We start from the raw sequence: 21,513 nt of genomic DNA, 5'->3' as shown, positions 1-21,513 counted from the left end.
CATCAGGCTCTCTGCTCAGCAGGGAGCCTGTTTCCTCCTCTCTCTCTCTGCCTGCCTCTCTGCCTACTTGTGATCTCTCTCTGTCAAATAAATAAATAAAATCTTTAAAAAAAAAAAAAAAGAATAACTTTGCCTATACTATGTGACTGTTTTGAAGATTATATATAATAATGCTTAGAAGATTCCTCAGAGAATAGTAAGGCTTCAATAGAAGTTATTACTTTTTTTCTATTATCATTATGTCTGGTCTTTACATTGGCCTCCTTCTTGTTTTTAGCCCACCCCAGGAGTATTTGTGCCTTGGGGCATTTGCATAGTATGTTTTCTTTGCTTATAATTTTTACCTCCAGATGTCCCTGTAATTCACTCTCCAAATCTTTCACAATTTGGTACAAATGTCATCTGACTATTTAAAAATGGTCATCTGTCCTATTTAAAAGTGCAAATAATATTCTGCGCTCTTTTCTCATTCTGATTCTCCTTACTTTACTCTACCTTTTCTCCAAAGCAGTTATCACTTTCTAATGCTGTAAAATCGATCTACCTATCTAACCTACCTGCGTACCTACCCACCCCTCCATCCTTCATCATTCATTCCATTATCTATGCATTATTTTCTCCTCAGTAAAATAGAAGTCCACAAGGGCAGGATTTTATTTGATTATTTTTATTGATGTATGCCTAGCATCCAAAACAAAGTTGGAACATAGAAGGGGCTTCATAGATTACTATTAAGGGGAGGAGTGATCAGCTTTGTCAAATAAAGCTATCCTCAAAGTAAAACACTACTCTATTCTCTTTTCCTATCCATTGGCTTTTGGGGACTTAGTTCTTCAAGTTTGCTCTTAATGTTTATGTTAGCTATACTGCACTTTTATCTTCCATCAGAAATGAGCATATAATAGGCTAGTCATCCTTTAAATGACCATGCCTTGGGGCAGCTTGGTGGCTTGGTCAGTTTGGCAGTCAACTCTTGTTCTTGGCTTGGGTCTTGATCTCAAGGTTCTGAGTTTAGGCCCCACATGGGGCTCCAGACCCAGTGTGGAGCCTACTTAAAAAAGAAAAAAAGGAAAGAAAATGCAAATAACCATACCTCATTCACTCTTCTAGTAGGCTACCATTTTTCAAAAACCACTTACTGCATTTATTGACTTTCTGAATTGATTACTAGGGAAAAATGGTTGTTGCTTTTCTATGCGAGAGAAAGAACAAGTCATAGGAACCCATCTGTACATGGCCACCCTTCCTTCACTGCCAAGAGAACTCCAACTTTCTAGCCTTATAATTTAAAAGATGAGAAATACAGGGAAAAGATATCCCTTTTAAAGGACTTTGGATTAGGTAGAGAAAGGGAGATGGAAGGGAATAAGATACAATTACAGGAAGGCAATAACAAATGCCAACCATTTTTAGATTGTTTACTATGGTCCCAGAAGCTGTAACTAACAATTAAAATATATTACTTTATTTAAAGTTTCTCACACCAAACCTGTCATGAAGTACTATGGTTATCACTATTTTATAGAAGAGGAGGTGAAGCCTAGACAGCTTCAGTAACTCCTTTAAGGTCACATGGCTGCAAGAGGCAGAGCCCAGATGCAAAACCTAACTTCTCTGACCCCTGAGTCTATGCACAACCACTGTGCTATCTGTATGTTTATGGAGGACGGAAAGGAGAAATTTAGATATATCTTTGGTAGAGAGCTAGGGGAAGGTATTATTCCACCTGAGGCAATTTTATTTCAACAACAACAAAAATGCTGGTAGTTTTCCTATTTCAATCATTCATTCATTCATTAGTCATTAATTAATTAATCATTATGTACTGAGAACCCAAAAAGTATAAGGCACTGAGAGATACTTTGTATGGACACAAAAGCATATTAGACATTGCCTCCAGCTTCAAGTTAGAGAAATAAAACACAAACTTAAAAAAGGTAATGATGAAAAAGAAATAATAGCTTAATTCATTAGAGCAAGTGTTGGTGAACTTTTTTGAAAAGACCCAGATAGTAAAATATGTTAGGCTTGTGAATCATATGGTTTGTGTGGTAACTACTCAACTCTGCCAGTAGAGCACAAAAGCAGCTATAGACAAAGCATAAATAAATGAGTACAAATAATGTACAATGCATAAATAAATGGCTGTGTTCTAATAAAACTTTATTTACAAAAGCAGTTAATGGGCTGCAGACAATGTTTTGCCAACTTTTTGTTAGTAAAATTCCAGAAACAATATATATAGTAACTTTCTGAATGAACTTCTGGGATATTAGGAATTCTAGGAAGTTCCGATATGGGAGAAAAAGTCAAGTCAAAGAAGATGTAAATGGGAAGAGACAGAGGAGGAGGAGGAGGAGAATCAGGAAACAATAGTGTCACAGAAACCCAGGGAAAGGGATGTGTGATTCGTTATGGTGAAAGGGATTCATTATGGCTAAGGAAGACTTCATGTAGGCCTCAAAGTATGAGTAGGAATTTTGAAAAATGGGAACATCACAAGAAAGACATGTTAGGTATGGTTGCCCATTGAGCATTTTTTGGATGAATCTGTAAAATAAAGATCTATGGGGAAGAACATAATTTTGCGTGGAAGCAAAACTGACTCTGAAGAACCTGCATTTGAAAAAGTTCAGGGTTGGAGCGCCTGGGTGTCTCAGTGAATTAAGCCTCAGCCTTTGGCTCAGGTCATGATCTCAGGGTCCTGGGATCAAGTCCCACATGGGGCTCTCTGCTCCATAGGGAGCCTGCTTCCTCCTCTCTCTCTCTGCCTCTCTGCCTACTTGTGATCTCTGTCTGTCAAATAAATAAATAAAATCTTTAAAAAAAAAAAATGTTCAGGGCAAATGTAGATGCCAGCCCCTTCCTCCTCTGCGAGGGTGGAAGGCCTTCTTTTCCACCTCTCTAACTCAGAGAGACTGACTGCATCTGACTTCCTTGTTGCCCGCCCCCCAACCTGAGCCCTTGGGGGCTTCCCCGCACTCCCCCCCTGCCCCCTGCCCCCTGCCCCCGCCTTCAATTAAATGACAGACAATCCTTTCTCTCCATGTTTGTGTCCCTGAGCAGTCAGCTTTACCATGCTGTATTTTAGACAATCTATATTTCTTCATCTTAGTCGGTGGGTTTTGTTGTCCTAAGTGTTTTTTCTTTTTTTTTTCTTTTGATTTTCCAATTTGTTTGAGGGAACAAATAACCCAGATAAATAATACCCCTAGGATTTTTGCTTTTTGTAGTTATGTGATTCACAAGCAATTATTTTGTACAATTACAGGATGTTAGCACTAGAAAGTCTTCCAAGATCATTTAGTCTAATTCATTCCTTTTACATTAAAAAAAATAATAATAAGGCACTTGGGGAGGGTATGTGCTATGGTGAGTGCTGTAAGGTGTGTAAACTTGGCGATTCACAGACCTGTACCCCTAGGGCTAATAATACATTCTATGTTTATAAAAAATTAAAAATATTATTTAAAAAAATAAGGCACAACACAGGGGAAGGGAATCCCAAGACCTCACAGTTCTTACCACTCTAGATAGTTTTGTTTTGTTTTTTAACTTCTTAATTAATCTCTTTATTGGGAAACTCAAAATTGTATGCTGAAGTATAAAGCAAAGGTAAGTATTATAGTTACTGAACAGACATGTAATCACTAGAACAAAAACAGAACAACGCCAGGCCCTTCTCAAATACAATCTCTTACCTCCTTCTTCAGGCCACCAGTAACCTGACTTTTTTAACTGTGCTAAAATACATGTAACACAAAATTTACTCTTTTAAGTGTGCGGTTCAGAGACACTAAGTACGTTCACACTGCTGTGCCACCACGTCACTGTCCATGTCCAGAGCATTGTCATCATCCCAGACTGAAACTCTGTTCCCCTCAAACAGTAACTCTTGGGACAGTATTGATAAAGAATTTCTCAACTTTCCTGGAGCTCCAGCCTTTCCAAAGATAAAAAGGTTTTAAAGCAACACGGATTTGTGCACCGATCAGTCAAAGAGAGACATGTGGGAGTAGAGAATTTGAAGCTGCTTGAGGCTGTTTTTGTAGTTAGAGGATTTTGAGTGTCTGTGGTAGCTTTGAAAGACAATTAAGGCTGAATCTGATACTGTTTTTATGTTGGGGAAAATGAGACACGAATCCAAATGCCTCGCGCTGGGACATGCCAATAAAATACTTTTCCAGGAGCTCTCTGGAATCAAGAGCGTAGGCTACACAACGTACTCTACTCACAAGTAAGGCTTCCCCTTTGGGCACTAAGGTTAGAGCCACGACCCCTTAGTAACTGACACTAAGCCAACTATGGCACAATATATCTCACAATTTAAAAACAGAACTCCCGTTCCCAGATTCCCAACCTTTTATTGCTCTGAATGAAGGAATGGAATGTTCACAACTCCCCCCTGCCCAGCCTGAGTAGTTTTCATCACAAATAATAATCGTTGTTTTTCTTTTGCCAATCACACAAATGATGGAATTTTCTCTCCTACTTATAAAGTCTCGGAGCAGAGAAAGACCCAACCAAGGAGGAGGTGAGTGAGAATTCCAGAAGGTCCAAGAGAGACGATCACTCAAACTGGGACTGGAGATGCCAGGTAGAGGAGGGAGTGGGCAGAAGTAAGTGGACCTGGTGGCAAACACCATCCCCCTCTCACACCCATTCCTGCCAGGGCATGTGTTTTTAGGGGAAACATAGTTATAGTGAATACCAAGGGTAGCCTGCAGTCTGAAGACAGGGAATAACCAACTGCACATCATATTCTTGTAATACCATTAGTCTTAGAGACAACTATACATATGTTCATATGCAAAGAATCAAGACACCAATCCTGTCATTACCATGACAACGTTGTTCTAAAATGCTTTCCTTCTGCATGAATTAAACCAAGGTTACAAACCTAACAAACAATGACAGACCCAAGACAATTAAAGGCCACACCCATGCTGGCTTGAGAGACTGTGTCCCTGTGTTGGACTCTTCCAAAAACTAAAGCCTCCCCTTCCCAGGTATCTGAGGACTTGATGATCTCTAGGCTGAAGTAGTTTGATTGCATTTGAATGCCTGAGGAAAATGGGAATTCTGTTGTATTTTAAAAGGAGTTTCAATTGTTCTGTTTACCTACAGAAAATGCCTGGGGTTACCACTTTCTTCATTAGTATTAGTAAGTCTCAATATTTTAAAAATAAAGATTACCTCTGCCATTCCCCAGGACACTCCGTTTCAACCTTAATATCATTACTGAGTGACCATTTCTCCTATACTGTTCATGTTTTACCAGAATCCAAATCTTGTTGTCTTTACTTTTTTTTTTTTTAAGATTTTATTTATTTATTTGACAGAAAGAGACACAGCGAGAGAAGGAAACAAGCAGGAGGAATGGGAGAGGGAGAAGCAGGCTTCCCACCAAGCAGGGAGCCCGATGAGGGGCTCTATCCCAGGACCCTGAGATCCTGACCTGAGCCGAAAGCAGGCACTTATCGACTGAGCCACCCAGGTTCCCCTGCCTTTACTTTTTAAAAAAGATTCTCACATATGTTCCCCTTCATGTTGCACTGCCATGATCCCTTCATTCACCAGACCCATTGTAATAACCTCTTGCTTCTCCTTCCTTTATTTTTCAGTATTTATCAGACTTCATTACTAGAGTTTTCTTTCCTTGGGAAAAGCAACCAATCCAAACCTCTAATAGTATTTTCTTTCAGCCTTACCATGTTTAAAGCTTGTTTCTAAACCAGTCTTCTCTTGCCTCCTCCATATTCCATCATTGATATCATCATCATCATTATCATTATCATTACCGGTGTTATTCATTTCTTCTTCATGTGACTCAGATTTTGGCTACTCAAGCTAGCAAGGAGTCAATTTGGGAACAATATTTTCAAATTTGACATGGAGGAATGATGGTCTTCCAAAACCTTTTCTCCTGAGAAGAAACAAAAATGCATAACAAAACTCTAATGCAACAGAAGTAGTAGTAAGGCAGCTACATTGCTAGAACAAGGTAGTTTTTGCAGGCAAAACTATCAGCATGTAGCTAACTGGAGACCTAATGGGAAAAGATGAGTCAGTGATGTTTAAGAAGACCTTGGTGTCAGAATAAGGTCTTCATGTTTATAAACTTGGGTTCAAATAATCTTCTCTTTCTAATTCATTGTTGCAGTCACAATCTTGATATTGCAGTTTTCCTTACTTACTTCAAAGTCTTAAAGACTTTGCTAACCATATGAAGGCAAAAGGCATCTATGATATTATAATATGATTCATCAAGAATAGCAATTAAACCACCCTCCACATATCTGATGGTCAGGCTTGGAGGACTCTGGGGTCAAGTCTTTGTTCTTTGGCATGCTGAGAGGTTTTGACAGGTAATTCCTATTTCAAGAGGCATCCAAGTGCTCAGCTTTGAATCCCATTATGGAAAATGCTTATTTATCAACAATCAGATGATCATTTTCAAATATATAGATAATCATTTCCTTTACAAAGCAGGCAGAGTAATCTTTTAAAAACAGAAAGATGCTTCTGTCCCATCACTTTTAAGAAAAGCATCAAGACCTTGATGTGGAATCCAGGGCCCTCTCTACCACTTGCTGCCTCTTTCCCTCCGCTCTGGTTACTCTTGTCTTTCTCCAGTTCTTCCAATGGGGCGGACCTCAGAGCTCTTGCACACTGACTCCTCTTGTCTAACTCTTGACCTGGCTAACGTTTACTCAAACTCTGGGTTTCAGCTAAAACAGGACTTCTTCAAAGGGGGCTTTCCTGACACCCCCTTCCCCAATCTAAGGCACTATATTTAAATTGTTTCATTGTAGCTCATTGTATGCTTTCTTTACATCCCTTAACACAAATCATAATTGTAAACTATTATACAATTCATAGAACAAAGTCTATCTCCTTGTATCGTTCAGATTTTACCAGAGAAATAGCACTGCCCTGAGTAACATCAAAAGTCAAATTCAATCCAAGGGTTAGACCTTACACAATTGTGGGTGCTGATGAAGTAGTCTATGAAAGGTTGCTTGCCTTGCCTCGGTGGTGGGTCTGAAGTCTTCACGGGTCTATAGGTTTGGCAGTCAGGATGAAATTCTAGGCATGACATGGAGAGAGCAAGGACAAACAACTCAATGAAGACAACTCAAATCCACGTTCATCTCATACTACCTTTGTTTTAGTCTGTTGCTAAACTCTGTTGCAACAGAAATATATTTCCTACAGTTCTGGAGGCTGGAAAACCCAAGATCAAGATACTAGTGGTTTCACTGTCTGATGAGAGTTCACTTCTGGTTCACAGATGCCACCTTACCTCTGTAAGTTCCCATTGTGGAAGGGATGATGGTGCTCTCTTGGGTCTCTTTTATACTAATTAACACCCAAATCTTCATCCCCCAAAACCATCATGTTGGGGAATTTTGAGGAGACACATGCATTCAGCCTGTAACAACCTTCATGATAATGTGGGAAGCAGGCAGAAGAAGCTGGTACCCTCTGCTGTGGAGAAGACCATGTATCTGGCCCAGGACTCAGAGAAGCTGGAAAAGGAGATGAGGCAGGAGCGGCAGGAGCTGCAGGCTGGCTGCCCAATGACAAGATGAGCCAGCAGATCCATGACAATGTGTATGAGTGCAACAGTGCCTCACTTGACACCGGCTTTCAGAGCTGCTACTTCCCTCTCCTCCTCCCTTCCAAATTTCGACATGATGTTTCTTATGCCCAACACTAAACCAAAACCACACACAAATGGGAGATTCTGAGAAGCATGGTTTCAGTTGAACGAAGTTGACACAGTACAAAACTACCCCATCCCTTATTAGTCTGTAAGTACCGTGACACCAGGGAATATATTTTGTATGCAGCACTTAGAATAACTTTCAAAACACAGTAAGTCCTGAATAGGTTGTAATTCAAAGGATACATTCATTAATGAACAAATTTTATTCTTGTCTATGAACAAAATGAACTTGTTCATTTAAAAAAATCATCCTGTGAATTAAAATTAATTCAGGACTTAATTGTGGGTTGCAAATTGTAATTGTGAAATTAGCAAACTTTGACTAGGATACTATTTTAGCAGGGCATTTAATAAATGTAACCACTGATGGTAGCCTAATAATTAGTGCAAACAAATTTGTAACTACCTAAAATTGTTTTGGGAAGTAAATATAGTAAAGTAAAATTAATTTTAAAATGTCACTACAGGGGAGGTCTGGGTGGCTTAATCAGTTAAGCGTCTACCTTTGCCTCAGGTCATGATCATAGGGTCATGGGAGCAAGTCCTGCACTGGGCTCCTTGCTCAGCAGGAGCCTGTTTCTCCCTCTGCCTGACTCACTCACTCTCTCTCTCTGGCAAATAAATAAACAAAAATTATTTAAAATGTCACTACAGACAAAAGGTGGTTTTTCCTCACCTTAATTATGATATACATACTTTTAAGAAATCAGAAAAAAATGACAATTCCTTAAAGCTTCTCAAGATGTAATTGGTGACAAAGAATGAGAATACCTTTTGATGACTGTTTAACACTCTGTTTGAAACTAGCCTAAATGTCAACAATTGCGTTGAAAATTAGGAACCTTTGGTGGGAAAGGGGCCACTCCTATTCACAGATCTTCTGGTACCTTCCAAGGAGCTGAGATATAAAAGGCTAACTGTCCCTCTCAATTTGACTATTGAAACCCCCAAAGATCTGGAGATCCCCATCCAGAGCTGGCCTTTGGCACACTTACTGGTTTTGAAAAGTCAATGTTTGACAACTTTTAGATAATAATTGTTGCTTAATTGTGCTTTGGCTTATAGGATACATTGAAGCCAGTGAATATACAATTTGCCATTGATGAAAACTGAAGAAAGTGTTATTGGTGATGTGTTTATTTTAGTAATATTTAGTTTCTAATTTTAGAAAACTCCCCTAAATTTTTATGATGTGCTAGTGCAGTGATTGAGGAGAAAAAGGAATCATATGGGATTTATCCAGTTTTAAGGATTTCAAAGAAATCCTTCAGCATGTCATTTTAAGCAGGTGAAGACATTTTAGGAAAAGTAACCTACTAAGGAAATGTGAGTTTTTGTATCCTCATTAGGCAAGTTCTAAACAGGGAAGGACCTGAAACACCATCAGGTTTCAAACTGTTATTCATTTAAGCATTCATTCATTGCACAAATAATTTTTAAGTGTCTATTATATACTAAGCACAGGTTAGACGCTAGGATTGCAACAATGAATTAAACATAAAATCCTTTGTCCTTCATTGGGGAGGGTATGTGCTATGATGAGTGCTGTGAATTGTGTAAGACTGATGAATCACAGACCTGTACCTCTGAAACAAATAATACATTATATGTTAAAAAAAAATCCTTTGTCCTTGTGGAACTTAAAGTCTAATGGGTGATTCAGTTAATAAATAATTTCACATATAACTACACAACTGTAATACAGTGTACAATGAGAGGGCTAACAAAGGAACCTAAATTTAGTCTGGGGTTCAGCATAGGTCTCCCTGAAGAAATAATAACTTATTTACTTTCTCAGATACTTAATAAAGCAAAGTGGCAAAATTAAATGAAAATGTTTCAATGGACAGATTTTAGCATTAGTTCTAATTCCATCCATCCATCCATAAAATAGATCCAATCTTTCTAAATAAATTATAAGCAAATTGAATGTAAAATTAGTTAAGAATAATAAAGTACTACATATTCCAAAAATAAAATGATCAGTAGCAGAAATCTATGTATTGTGAATGTTGTTCATCACACTAATATATTTTTTAAAGTGGTAATTTCAATGGCTTTAGAAAAAGCATTTTATAGAAAGAAAAATGCTTATTATTAAATTAGGAAAATAAAGAAATTTCTTAAACTAGTTAAAGACATTATTAAAGATCTCTCAGCAAATATATTTAATAATAAAACTTAAAGAAATATTTCTACTAAAGTCAGGAGACCACATCTACTTGACACTGTCCTAGATGTCCTAGTAAATGCAATAAGAAAAGAAATAAGTAGTACAAAGATTAGAGAATGTATCAGTTAGACTAAATATGACTCAATTTGTTGTGGTTTAGAAATTAAAAGGTGGACCACATTGTTCATTTCTGAAAGGAAGAAAGGAATTAGTCACTATTTGCAAATAATATGTTAATCTTATCAAAATCCAAGGCAAGGAACGGAAAAACTAATTCAATGAATAAGATAATTCAGCAGAATTTTTCTAGCAAGATAAAAAAGGCAACATGAAAGAACTCAATAGTATTTCTTTATATCAATTTTTTGAAAGACCAGCAAAAATTATAAAATGTTAAGAAATTAATTTTTTAAAAAGTTAGACCTTTATAAAGAAATTATGAAACTTTTTAAAGGACATAATACGGAATTTGAATAAATAAAGATTATTTTCAAGGATGAAAGGACACACTTTCATTCTTTTTTAAAAGATGTATTTATTTGAGAGAGAGAGAGAGCATAAACACGAGGGGCAGAGGGAGCAGAGGAAAAGTCTGAAACAGCCTCTGCACTTGGTGTGGAGCCCGATGCAGGGCTTGATCCCACAACCCTAAAATCAGGACCTGAGCCAAAACTGAGAGTCAGTCACCCAACCAACTGCGCCACCCAGGCACCCTGAAAGGACACACTTTCATATGAATATTTCATCAATGAAGCTATAAATTTATTAAGTTCCAATAAAAATTATTTTTTTAGCAAAAATTATTTTTCAGCAAGTCTAACAACCTGAATACAGAACTCATAAAAGGAGTCAAAGCACATGAATAGCTAAGGCAATTTCTGAACAGGAAACACAGCAGTCATACATTTCTTAAATCAAACACAGCAACTAAAAGAGAAAAAAGTGGTAAATTTGACTACATTAAAATTAAAATGTTTACATAGTTAAAGACACTGCCAACAACATTAAAAGAAATGCAACTGACTAGGAAAATCTTTTTGGTAATAATAATAACTAACCAAGGATTAATAGTTGGTTACAGTGAACATCATATTCAATGGTGAAAAACTGAGAGATTGTCCTCTAAGATCAGGACTAAGATAAGGATGTCCACTCTCACTACTTTTATTCAACATAGTACTGGAAGTCCTAGCCACAGCAATTAGACAAGATAAAGGAATAAAAGGTATCCAAATTGATAAGGAAGAGGAAAAGTTTCACTATTTGCAGAAGATAAAACATTATATGTAGACAACCCTAAAGACTCCACCAAAAAACCACTAAAAGTGATAAATGAATTTAGTAAAGTCACAGGATAGAAAATTAACATACAGAACTGTGTTACATTTCTGCACATTGCTAATGATCTTTAAACCTGCAAATATCAATATAAATACATATCAAAAGTAATGCTGAAAAAGAAAAGCAAGCTGTTGGTACATATAATATGCTATTTATGTGTAAAAAAGAAAACAATCCTATGTGTGTTTTATGCTTATCTCTTATATATGCATAGCATTTAAAAGCATAGGCATATTATACATGTACAGAAATATATGTACACGTTTTATATAGTAATATGTAAAACTACGTATAAATCTATTTGAGAGTAGACTGGAAGGAAATAGCACCTCAAACAATCAGAAGAGAGGGGTGTAAGGAACAGGAGGGAATAACCATGGGGACAGGGTTTAAAGGAGACTAACCTATAGTGTATGATTTCTTAATTAACAAACAAAAGACTGAGAGTCAATGAGACAAAATATTAAAAATGTTTAATTCAGAATGACCAAATAAGAGATTTCCTATATTACTCTTTGTAATTTTTTCTCCTTTGACTCTCAAAAGCACAATTTTAAAAACATACTTATAAATTCCTTTTCACAGTGTAAATATGCAGTTCAAAACGGTCAAAGTGTCTTTGGAATTTTCTTTTCTAAAGGTCCCTGATTAGAATAATCAGGCACCTTTCTGGTTGGGAATGGAAAGGGAATTAGAAGAGAAAGTCCAAAGGCCAAGTTCATTATGGGCATTCCCTGAGTTCTTTCTAGAGAACCGAAGCCTATGGTGTGGGGGTAGAGTAGGAGAGAGGTAGAAGAAAGCTTATCCCCAGAGCTTTCTTCCTGCATCCCTGTGGACTCCTCCATCTGGTGGAGCATAGAATGATGCATTCATGAGCAGAAAGAGTAAATAAGAAAGGAGAGAAAATAAGAAGCTCCCTTGAGGCTTAGGTAAGATGTTGTTGACAAGAAATATCACACTCTTTCTGGTAAGAGGCCAAAAAGGTAAAAAGCCATAATAATGTAGAAGAGAGAAGTCCACACAATGTAGAAGACTGAAGTTCTCCCCGCCAGATGGTCTTCTTGGGCATACCCATACATGCTAAATTTAAACGCTGAGTAACAACAGTAGATGACTCCACTCAGCATCCATCTTCTATTATTATAGGGTTACAGGCCAGAGAGATTGGGCTACTACTTTTTTTGAGGCTTCAGCACACTAAAAATGATAAAATTAAAACTAAACTTATGTAATTGTATTATAAAAGTGTTCCTAATTAACAATATTGCTGTTGATACAAATTATAATGAAATATAAGTATGCTAGTCATCCCAACTATAAATTATGAAAACACATCAATTCATAGTGCACTATGAAAGTCTTTTCCAATGGTGGGACAAAAAATGTAAAGGTCTATGATGAATGTCTTTGTCTTTTAACCCTAATAGTGTCTCTGTGACTGTATGTAATACTTCAGTAAAAGACAATGCCAAAAATCTTCAACTAAGTCCCTTCATGAATAAGGAATCAGGCCTAAGAGGCCTTCTTTGGCATCCCTCCCCTCTCTCCTTGTTTTAAATTCTTCTCCTGGGAGACCACTTGAGAGAAATGACTGGGTCTTATTAGTTGAGAGAATGAAGAGAACTAGAGCAGGGCTTTGGCTAAACCAGTAGAAACCTGGCACATACTACAAGTCAACTGGATGGAAAGGTCAAGTTCAGAAAGGATGACATAAAGCAGAGAGGGGCAGGAAGGTCCCCTAAGCCCAGTCAGGTAAGATGCTCAGAGCAGAGACACGTGCCTGGTCTAACTGCCCTACACGGAGCCTGGTGGCTCATGGAATGATGGTGGGATGCATAATGGGGGGGGGTGCTCAACTTTAAACCACCTTCTCTCTGCAAATCATGGTCTAAGCAGCACATTTTAGTCTCCTATTTCATTTTTCTAAAGATTTTACTTGTAAGGGTTAACAATAGTCATGTTCACATTTACTTTGAGAAATTGTTGAAATGCCCTCAAACACAGTGGTGGCTTCTTCTGGGACCCCTACCCCATGAAAACACATACACTGCCATCAAACTAAGCTTCTGACTTAAAGTCTGGGGAAGGAAGCAGCAAAGATCATATAGTTACACTAACAGTAGAGGGCCCAAAAAGAGGGAAGAATTAAGGAATTGTGAGGTCTGGACAAATAGAAACAAAATCTCAAGCCCTGGTCTGTGAACTGTGAGGATCCAGATACAGGGCACCAGCAGTTGAGGGTACAGCTTGGTATTCACCAAAGTTTCCCAATATTCCTATAGCTTAAGTCCAGAGGTGGTCTGAATGTTAGGACCTCCTGAGTAGGTGAAGGAACCGTACAATTCCCATAATGTATATATACATCTCTTATGAATGCATCCAAAATGTACACATCTCTTATGAATGCATCCAAAGCAGAAAATATACCACCAGGTCTATTAAAGGTGCTCTATTTTTAAAATATTATTAAAAGCATAATAAAACTCTAAAATATCATAGCCTACAAGGACTGTGTCTGAGCAGACTGTGAAATAATCTGATCAAAGAGTCTTCATGGCTATTTGTCTTTTGACAGTACTTTCCTCACGTGGAAACCCAGAATGGTACTCTATTACTAAGAATGGAAGAGAAAGAAAGGCCCAGGGCATCCCATTCCCAAGAGATAATTGATATGAGTTATAACAAAAGAGAAAGTGAATGAAAGCACAAGATGTTTTTCAGTCTTGGCTTTCTACAAGGTCAATAGAATTGTTGCATGCTTGCTACTTTGTTATTAGAAAGTGGAGGACATTCTCCTATTAATTTCCCCAAGTGAGTAAGAGAAAGTTGCAACTGGATGCCTCCCTGTATTGGGAGGCCTATAACATCAAGGAAGAGAAAAGAAACCAATTATGTTGCCAACATTTCAATTTGATGAACCTTTTGTTGTCAGTTCTTTCTAACTTGGGGAGATGGGATAGAGAAGTAAAGTGGGAGAGAGAATAGAAGAGCCTTTAGGGGTCTGGAAGAGGGAACGTTCATCTGCAAAAGTAGAAACCAATGTGAATTTTTGTGAATCTGCTTATAATTTAACATAATCTTAAAAAGAGAATAAAGCAACTTTGATGAAAAACAACAACAACAACAAAAAGCAATCTATTTAAATTAATTTGGACCCTGGTAAGAAAAAGATCTCCTTTGACCTTTGGTTTAAAATTTCTTAAAAAAGCAAAACAGAAAGGGAGGGGTGCCTAGATGGCTTAGTCAGTTAAGTATGTGCTTTCTACTCGGGTCAGGATCCTGAGGTCCTGGGATGGAGCCCCCCATTGTGCTCCCTGCTCAGTGGGGAGTCTACTTCTCCCTCTGTCTCTCTCTTTTGCCTGTGCTCTCTCTCCCTCCCTCACTACATAAATAAAATCTTTTTAAAAAGGGGCAGAGGTACCCCAAAAGGAAGACTACTTGCAGGGAAAGTTTCTGTGAAGAGTTAGTTGCTAGTCAGATTTTAACAGAAAAATCCCCTGAAATTTCTCAAGTTTCTTCCTCTGTGTCATTCTGGGTTGCTGTCATGAAACACAACCAAACCTAAGTTATAGCTGTCTTGGTACCTATACAATAACCACTGAAATGGGAAAAAAAAATTCATTTAGAAAAAGTACTTTAAAAATCCCTCTTATTCCTCAAAAAGTCAAAAATAGAATTACCTTATGAGTCATCAATTGCACTACGAGGTATAAACCCAAGGGATACAAAATCACTGATTCAAAGAGACACATGCACCCTGATGTTTATAGTAGCATTATCAACAATAGCCTCATTATGGAAAGAGGCCAAATGTCCATTGACTGATGAGAGGATAAAGGAGCTGTGGTATATATACAGAATGGAATATTACTCAGCCATAAAAAGAATGAAATTTTGCCATTGGCAATGACATGGATGGAGCTAGAGTGTATTATGCTAAGAAAAATACCATATGATTTCAATTATATGGGGAACTTAAGAAAGCAAACAGATGAATGTGGAGGGGGGGGCAGATGCACACAATAAAACAGACTCTTAATTATAGACAACAAACTGATGGTTACCAGAAGGGAGGTGGACGGGGGATGGGCTAAATGAGTGATGGGTATTACAGATGGCACTTGTAATGAGCACTGGATGTTACATGTAAGTGACGAATGCACTAAATTCTACTCCTGAAACTAATATTGTGCCATATGTCAACTAACTAGAATTTAAATAAAAACTTGATACAAACAAAATTCCCTCTTATAATTCTCAATTAGTGAGTTGAAAATTCAATTTAAAGGATTGATAAAAATGAAATCACCCCCAGTCACCCAGCATCAGAAAGAACTGGCTAACCACAGTTTTATAAGCTATAATTGTCAAAGAGTTGGCATTTTCAATAATTCAGTCCTAAAAAAACAGCCCCATGTTCACAACAAAAGACCCAAAGGCACTTGAACATGGCTCCCCCAGACAGGATAGCAGGTGGCTGCACACCCAGCCCTACGCAGGGAAGTCCAGTAGAGGGAGTTTCCGTGGCTTCTCCCCGACTCATACTGGCAAAGGGGTCAGTGTGCAAGGCTCAAACATGAAAGCAGACTGAGGGGATGGCTTTGAGGAAAGTGTTTAAACTGGCTGAAAGGGAATTTTCACATTAATCAGCGTGAGAAGATTTGGGACCATTTCCATCCCTTAGTTTATGCATTTCTATTTTTTTAAAGCCTCATAAACAAAAAGTTAGAGCCATGATGGTAAAAGATTCAGTTTTTTCCCCTAAGATGATGGGGGTTAATAGAAAAAAAAATGCTTCAAAGAGCCTTTCTTTAAAAAATTCATGAGATCACTTGATCTTTTATCAGGTCACACATTTGTTTCTTTGAGGTCATGAGACGATGTGTTGTTGTTATTATTGTTGTTGTTATTTTAAGAAGGTCTCATGCCCAGTATGCAGCCCAGTGCAAGGCTCATACTCATGACCCTGAGATCAAGACCTGAGCTGAAATCTACAGTTGGACACTTAACTGACTGAGCCACTCAGGTGCCCTGAGACTCTGCGCTATTTTGAAAACACTTAACTAAAATCCCTCTGGAAGCTCTTTTCCTCCATTCTCCCTCCAAAGTGACGATGGACAGAAAGAAAGTGGCTGAGATAAAATAGAAACATATTGCTGAAATTCAAATTCAAAGAAGATTCCATCTAGAAAGAGACTGCAGAAATCAATGAGACCAGTGGTTCTCAAATTTGGTTGCACAATAGAATCACCTATTTAATGTTATTCCAGACTTATTTCAACTCAGCTTTCTTAAAATACATCTTTGATTATTTCTTCTATGTCAAATCTTCTCATCTTTCTGTCTCTCCCATCTTACCACCACTGCCAAATTTAGTCATGGGAATACCTAGACTTCTAAGGACTGATTTTCATTCTCTATCCTATTTGGGACCAACAGCACTCTCAACTCCTTCTCTTTTCATATGAACATCTACAGAGTTTTTCAAGACTCTCCTCCACTTCATGGATGCTAGTGCTACAATATTTATTGCTTCTAATGCAGAATGTAATTAGTAGCAATCTACATTTGTTTTTGTTGTATTTTTAAGGTTAATATATTCATTATAAAATAATTTAAAATATTAAAACTTCATAAATATAAACACTAGATAATACACAGAAAAGGACACAGATGAGAAAACGTTCAATTGAAATGCAAAATTACCTAAATATTGTTTTCATGTGTATCAAAGTAGTGAAGACTCTTAATTGTGTGATGCTTAATGAAATGCAATAGGCATTTTTGGGAGTTTTGTGTAGGACTGTAGATTATTATCACACTTCAAAATACAATTTGACAATTTATGTCTGAAGGCTTTAGATTAATTTCCAAAACCTAGCATTCATTGCTAAAGGAAAAGAGTCAGCCATCTCAATTTGCATCTCTGTCTTTCCTTTATAAATTTCTGTTCCTTTGTCATAATAGCCATGACTCTGGGCATCCCATTAGAATTCCAATAAATGTTTTATGACTTTTTCTGGTCTCTATATTATATCACTTTGTGAGGTATGCATATCTTCTGAGTCTTCATCAAGGAAGAGTCCTGATTTTCACAGGCTGCAAACTGAGGACCGTAATAGCACCCACTTCACAACATTATGTAAATTAAGTGAATTTTTATGGGGAAGGCTGAGGTTGACTAGTTGGCTGGAAATTTTCTATCAGTTCACTCTGTAATTGGAGCCTAAGCTCTTGATTGTCTGGGAAGCAATAGTCTGCAGCAATAGTCTGTTTCCCAAATTTCCTCCCATAGCAGGGAAAAGTCATCATGGACAAATTACATACTGAGCATGCTCTGCTGCTGCCTGGGAGCATGATGGTGACCTTCTGTAAAAGAGGAAATGGAGGAAGACCGAGACATAAAGGCTACAGTTTTTAAGGGGAGACATTTCCCTGTTTTTGCTAGGGGGTGCCAGCACCAAAAGGCAATTGAGACTGGAAAAGTTACCCTGTTACTTGGCAGCTGATGTTGCGTGCATCTCCCAGCAAGAAAGTACCACTGAACTGTGAATTTAGCTGTCTTCCACAGACTGTCTCAGTTTTTAGGCCTTAGTTGCCATACTTGATGGGCTCTTCCTAGCATTCTTGGTCAAGGCAGATTTGTCCAACACAAAGGGCAAAGAAAGACACATTGTTGGATGCTTGGGTGGGTTGGGTGGCTCAGGTGGTTAAACATCTGCCTTTGGCTCAGGTCATGATCCCAGGGTCTTCTGCATGGAGCCTGCTTCTCCCTCTCCCTCTGCTTCTTGCTCCCCTTCACCATTCATGCTCTCTTTCTCTCTTTCTGTCAAATAAATAAACAAAATCTTTGGGGGAAAAAAGACACATTGTTTCTTTCCATCTATGCCATGTAAGCCCTATTTAACTTGGTTCAGTTAGCACAAAGTTGGGATTTTTCAAAAGAAACTTGAATTGGCAACCAGAAGCGGGGAATAAAAACAACTAACAAAATGAAAGCATACAGAATGGGCTGGTTATAGAGTTTCTTCTAAGATTTTCTCTCCCTCTCTCGCTCCCTTTCTCCCTTCCTTAGTTTTTTGTTTGTTTGTTTGTTTTTGTTTTTGTTTTTTTTCCTTTTTTCTTTTCTTCTTGATACTACCAAGCTGGTCCTTGGGAAGTCAAGGTTAAATAAGAGGCTTGACTTTCTTTCCCTATAAGCGGTAGTTGAGCCAAGCAATAGCTTTGCTGCAGCTTATAGACACTGAATCCTAAAACCATTTAAACTTCAATCCTAAGTATTCCATGTCTCATTTCTGCTCATTTTAGTCTGAGTCCGTCTTTGAGATTCTCCATATCCCTTCCACCTTAACTTTCCTGCAATATTTGCGGTAGCTCAGGAATGTGCTTGCATTACTCCTAACTGCCACCGGGTGGTATCTAATGCTGGATCCCATGGTTTACATATTTATTTTAAATAAGTCTGTGATGAAGTCAATTTTGCTTTCTCCATTAAAATATGCCCTTAAAATAGAATGTAAAATGTTTAACCATTCATCGATGACCAGATCTTACATAATGACAACAAACATTTGTATCGCGCTCTGTCATTGACAAAGTATGTTCACATCCTTTGCTTTCATGTTTCTGATAGTTCTTTAAGGCACTAGGGCAGGTATTTTTATCTGCCACACTTTACAGATGACGGAAAGGGTGGGTTATATAGGCCAAGATCACACAGTTACTGAGTAGAACAGGGATATAAGACTGATTGAATCCAGGCAACTTGTTCAACATTGCGCTGTAACGACACGGATAAAGAAGAAACACCAGGAACAGGTTTTAAAGCCCCAGTATTATATACCTTCACAAAATTAACATCCTCCTTATTGGTTTTAACTGTTGAGGTTATGTTCTGGGTGTGGCATCTACATTTTCTATGCGTTCTAGCCTTGAGACCCACAGAGCGCTCACCTGTCTACCTCACAGCTTTAGACAAAATGTTAATTGCCGTGTAATCTTCAGTTTCTCTGAGTTTAATATTCTTCTTTTTTGTCATATTTTGTACAATGAGAGGCTGCCTCTCTTCTTTATTTCCTTGAACAATAAGGATCCCTAAATATGACACATATCTTAAATGATATGTTAACACATGATTGTTTCTTCCTCAGTCAGGAAAAAAAAAACTCCCTAGTAACCAAGTTGCTAAGTTCTCTTAGGAAGCTTGGCTACTGTCAGTGAATGCTCAGATCTATCTTTTCTTCTTAAAGGATCCAAACCAATATTTTCCTTTTGGGGAATTTTATGATGATTTTTAAAAAAATTTTTAAAGTAGTTAAGATGTGATTTCCTTATGACCATCCACTAATAGATTAACTTGTGGCCAGCAAGTAAGATTTCAAGTATATTTTTTAAAAATAGTAGTCATAGCAATTTTTGTTTATTGATCACTCACTAGCTTACAGACATTCTGCCTCCCAGTTAAAATTTTTTGCAGTTTATTTCATCTTCACAAGACCTTTACATGGTAGATACTTTTATTTATTTATTTTTTTTTACGGTGAAAGAATTTATGTTTAAAATTAGCCAACTGGACTGAGTTTAGGCGATCCCAAGTTTGCTGGCATCCTCCAAAGCATCATAGTCAGAGGCTAGTGAAGCATATACCTTCTTCCCTCCATCAGACCTATTTAGGGTGTTGACCTTGCATAGACCATCTTCATAACCCATTTGATCTGGTGTTTGCTGGCCCTCACAAGTGTAATGAACATGGGTGTGCTGTTGTCTTCTATCTTCTTCATAACTGACTTGCTGGAGAGGGGAGCTTGATGGCAGAGCTGCAGTTTCTTGGACCGCCAGAAGATAGGTGACATGTAGATCTTCCGTGTGTGTGTGGGGGGGGGGGGCTGTGGACATCTTTCATTTTCAGCACCACTTTCTTGGCCTTTAGAGCCTTTGCTTAGGCTTCGGCTGTGAGAGGCATGGGGCTTCCGTCTTTGCTTTAGGCACCATCTTCTTGAAAATTCATAGATGACTTTACTATTTGCATTTTCTGGGTAAGGAAACTGAGGCTTAGAGGAGTTCAAAGCCTAAATTCAGAGTAAGTGATAGAGCCGGGATTTAAACCTGGATCTACCAGAACACGAATCTTAGGCTTCCTGACTTCACGTGTGCTTATCTTCAGGTTTCTCCGGCTTGAACATAAGTCAACCCAATTCTTTATTCTTCTAACTAATTAAAAATAAGCATCCCTATCACACTCCCTTTGTGTTTTCAACCATCACCACTCCACCTTTGCATGTTGCTTACAGTAGGGAAAACCCGTGCAAGGCAACTCAGGGGCAGTGGAGTCTAATAGGTTCATGCTGATGATTTTGCTCGATAATTCTAGGTTTTTAGAGGATTTTGATGTCAGAAATTCATTTTCCATATTCCCAAAATCTTAGAATGTAGGTGAGCAAAGATACCTCATGAATAAATGAAACCTCTATTTAATAGCCATCATTCCCCATTTCCTCCTGTCTAACTTAAGAAGGGAAGGAGGTTATCAGGACACAGTATAGCTTACAGAGTCTGAAAAGCTGAACAATCAGGCCTCAGGAAAGGCAGGACATAAAGGATCCCTGGGAATCTGAGCAGGAAGAGCGGATGGACTTTTACTTCACAGTGATGCAAACTGATGGTTCAGCATTCAACCTTCCTGTGTGTCTCCACTTAAGTATCAAATTCCAGAGACGGAAACAAAATGGTCCAGATTGGCCTCCTTCTAATTGCATATATACATGTATCTTCCTCTACGTGTGAGCACTAGGAGACTTTTGTTCAGGGGTGTTAGTCAGGAAAGACCAACCAACTAATAAACAGTAACAAAAACTCAGAAGTCCAAAACCTTGTTGGTCTGGGGGAAGCAGTTTCAGTGAAGAAGCCATATTGCATCAGGGAGTGAATGGGAAGCGACAAAACACGGACAATACAGGGAATGTGACTCTTTCAACAGGTCTGTGCAAAGGCAGCAAGATGTAAACTGACCATGTGTGGGATTAGGGGTAGGAAAGGCTTTTGTGAGTTTGCCTTTAAGATATGGTATCCTTGAATATCTTTGTGGGCTGACATGGGAGACAAAAATCAAGGTCATTAATGGAGCAAGTTACGGAAGAAGGTATGGAAGACTGCTGGTATTAGAAGCACGGGAGGAGAGCTTAGTTCTTAAAAGTAGGAGCTTAGCTTTGAAACAGTTTTCTAAATAGAAGTTTGCAGGGTGAGAGGAAAGGAAAGGTGTTCTAACGCA

General features: G+C 38.1%; 1 long non-coding RNA gene across 1 annotated transcript in view; it reads right to left on the bottom strand.

The window, feature by feature from the left end:
- Nucleotides 1–6,987: 6,987 nt before the first annotated feature.
- The window catches only part of LOC123388012, a 40,842-nt gene continuing 26,316 nt past the window's right edge, over nucleotides 6,988–21,513 (bottom strand). Inside the window, exon 3 of the long non-coding RNA XR_006602556.1 lies at nucleotides 6,988–7,089. This is a non-coding gene — a long non-coding RNA (uncharacterized LOC123388012). The remainder of the gene's footprint in view (nucleotides 7,090–21,513) is intronic.

This window comes from Mustela putorius, unplaced genomic scaffold (assembly GCF_011764305.1).
Source record: "Mustela putorius furo isolate JIRA1106 unplaced genomic scaffold, ASM1176430v1.1 tig00003869_pilon_pilon_pilon, whole genome shotgun sequence".
NCBI classification, from domain to species: Eukaryota; Metazoa; Chordata; class Mammalia; order Carnivora; family Mustelidae; genus Mustela; species Mustela putorius.
Note: the sequence above shows the minus strand (reverse complement) of the source record. Positions and strands in the feature narration are given on the sequence as shown.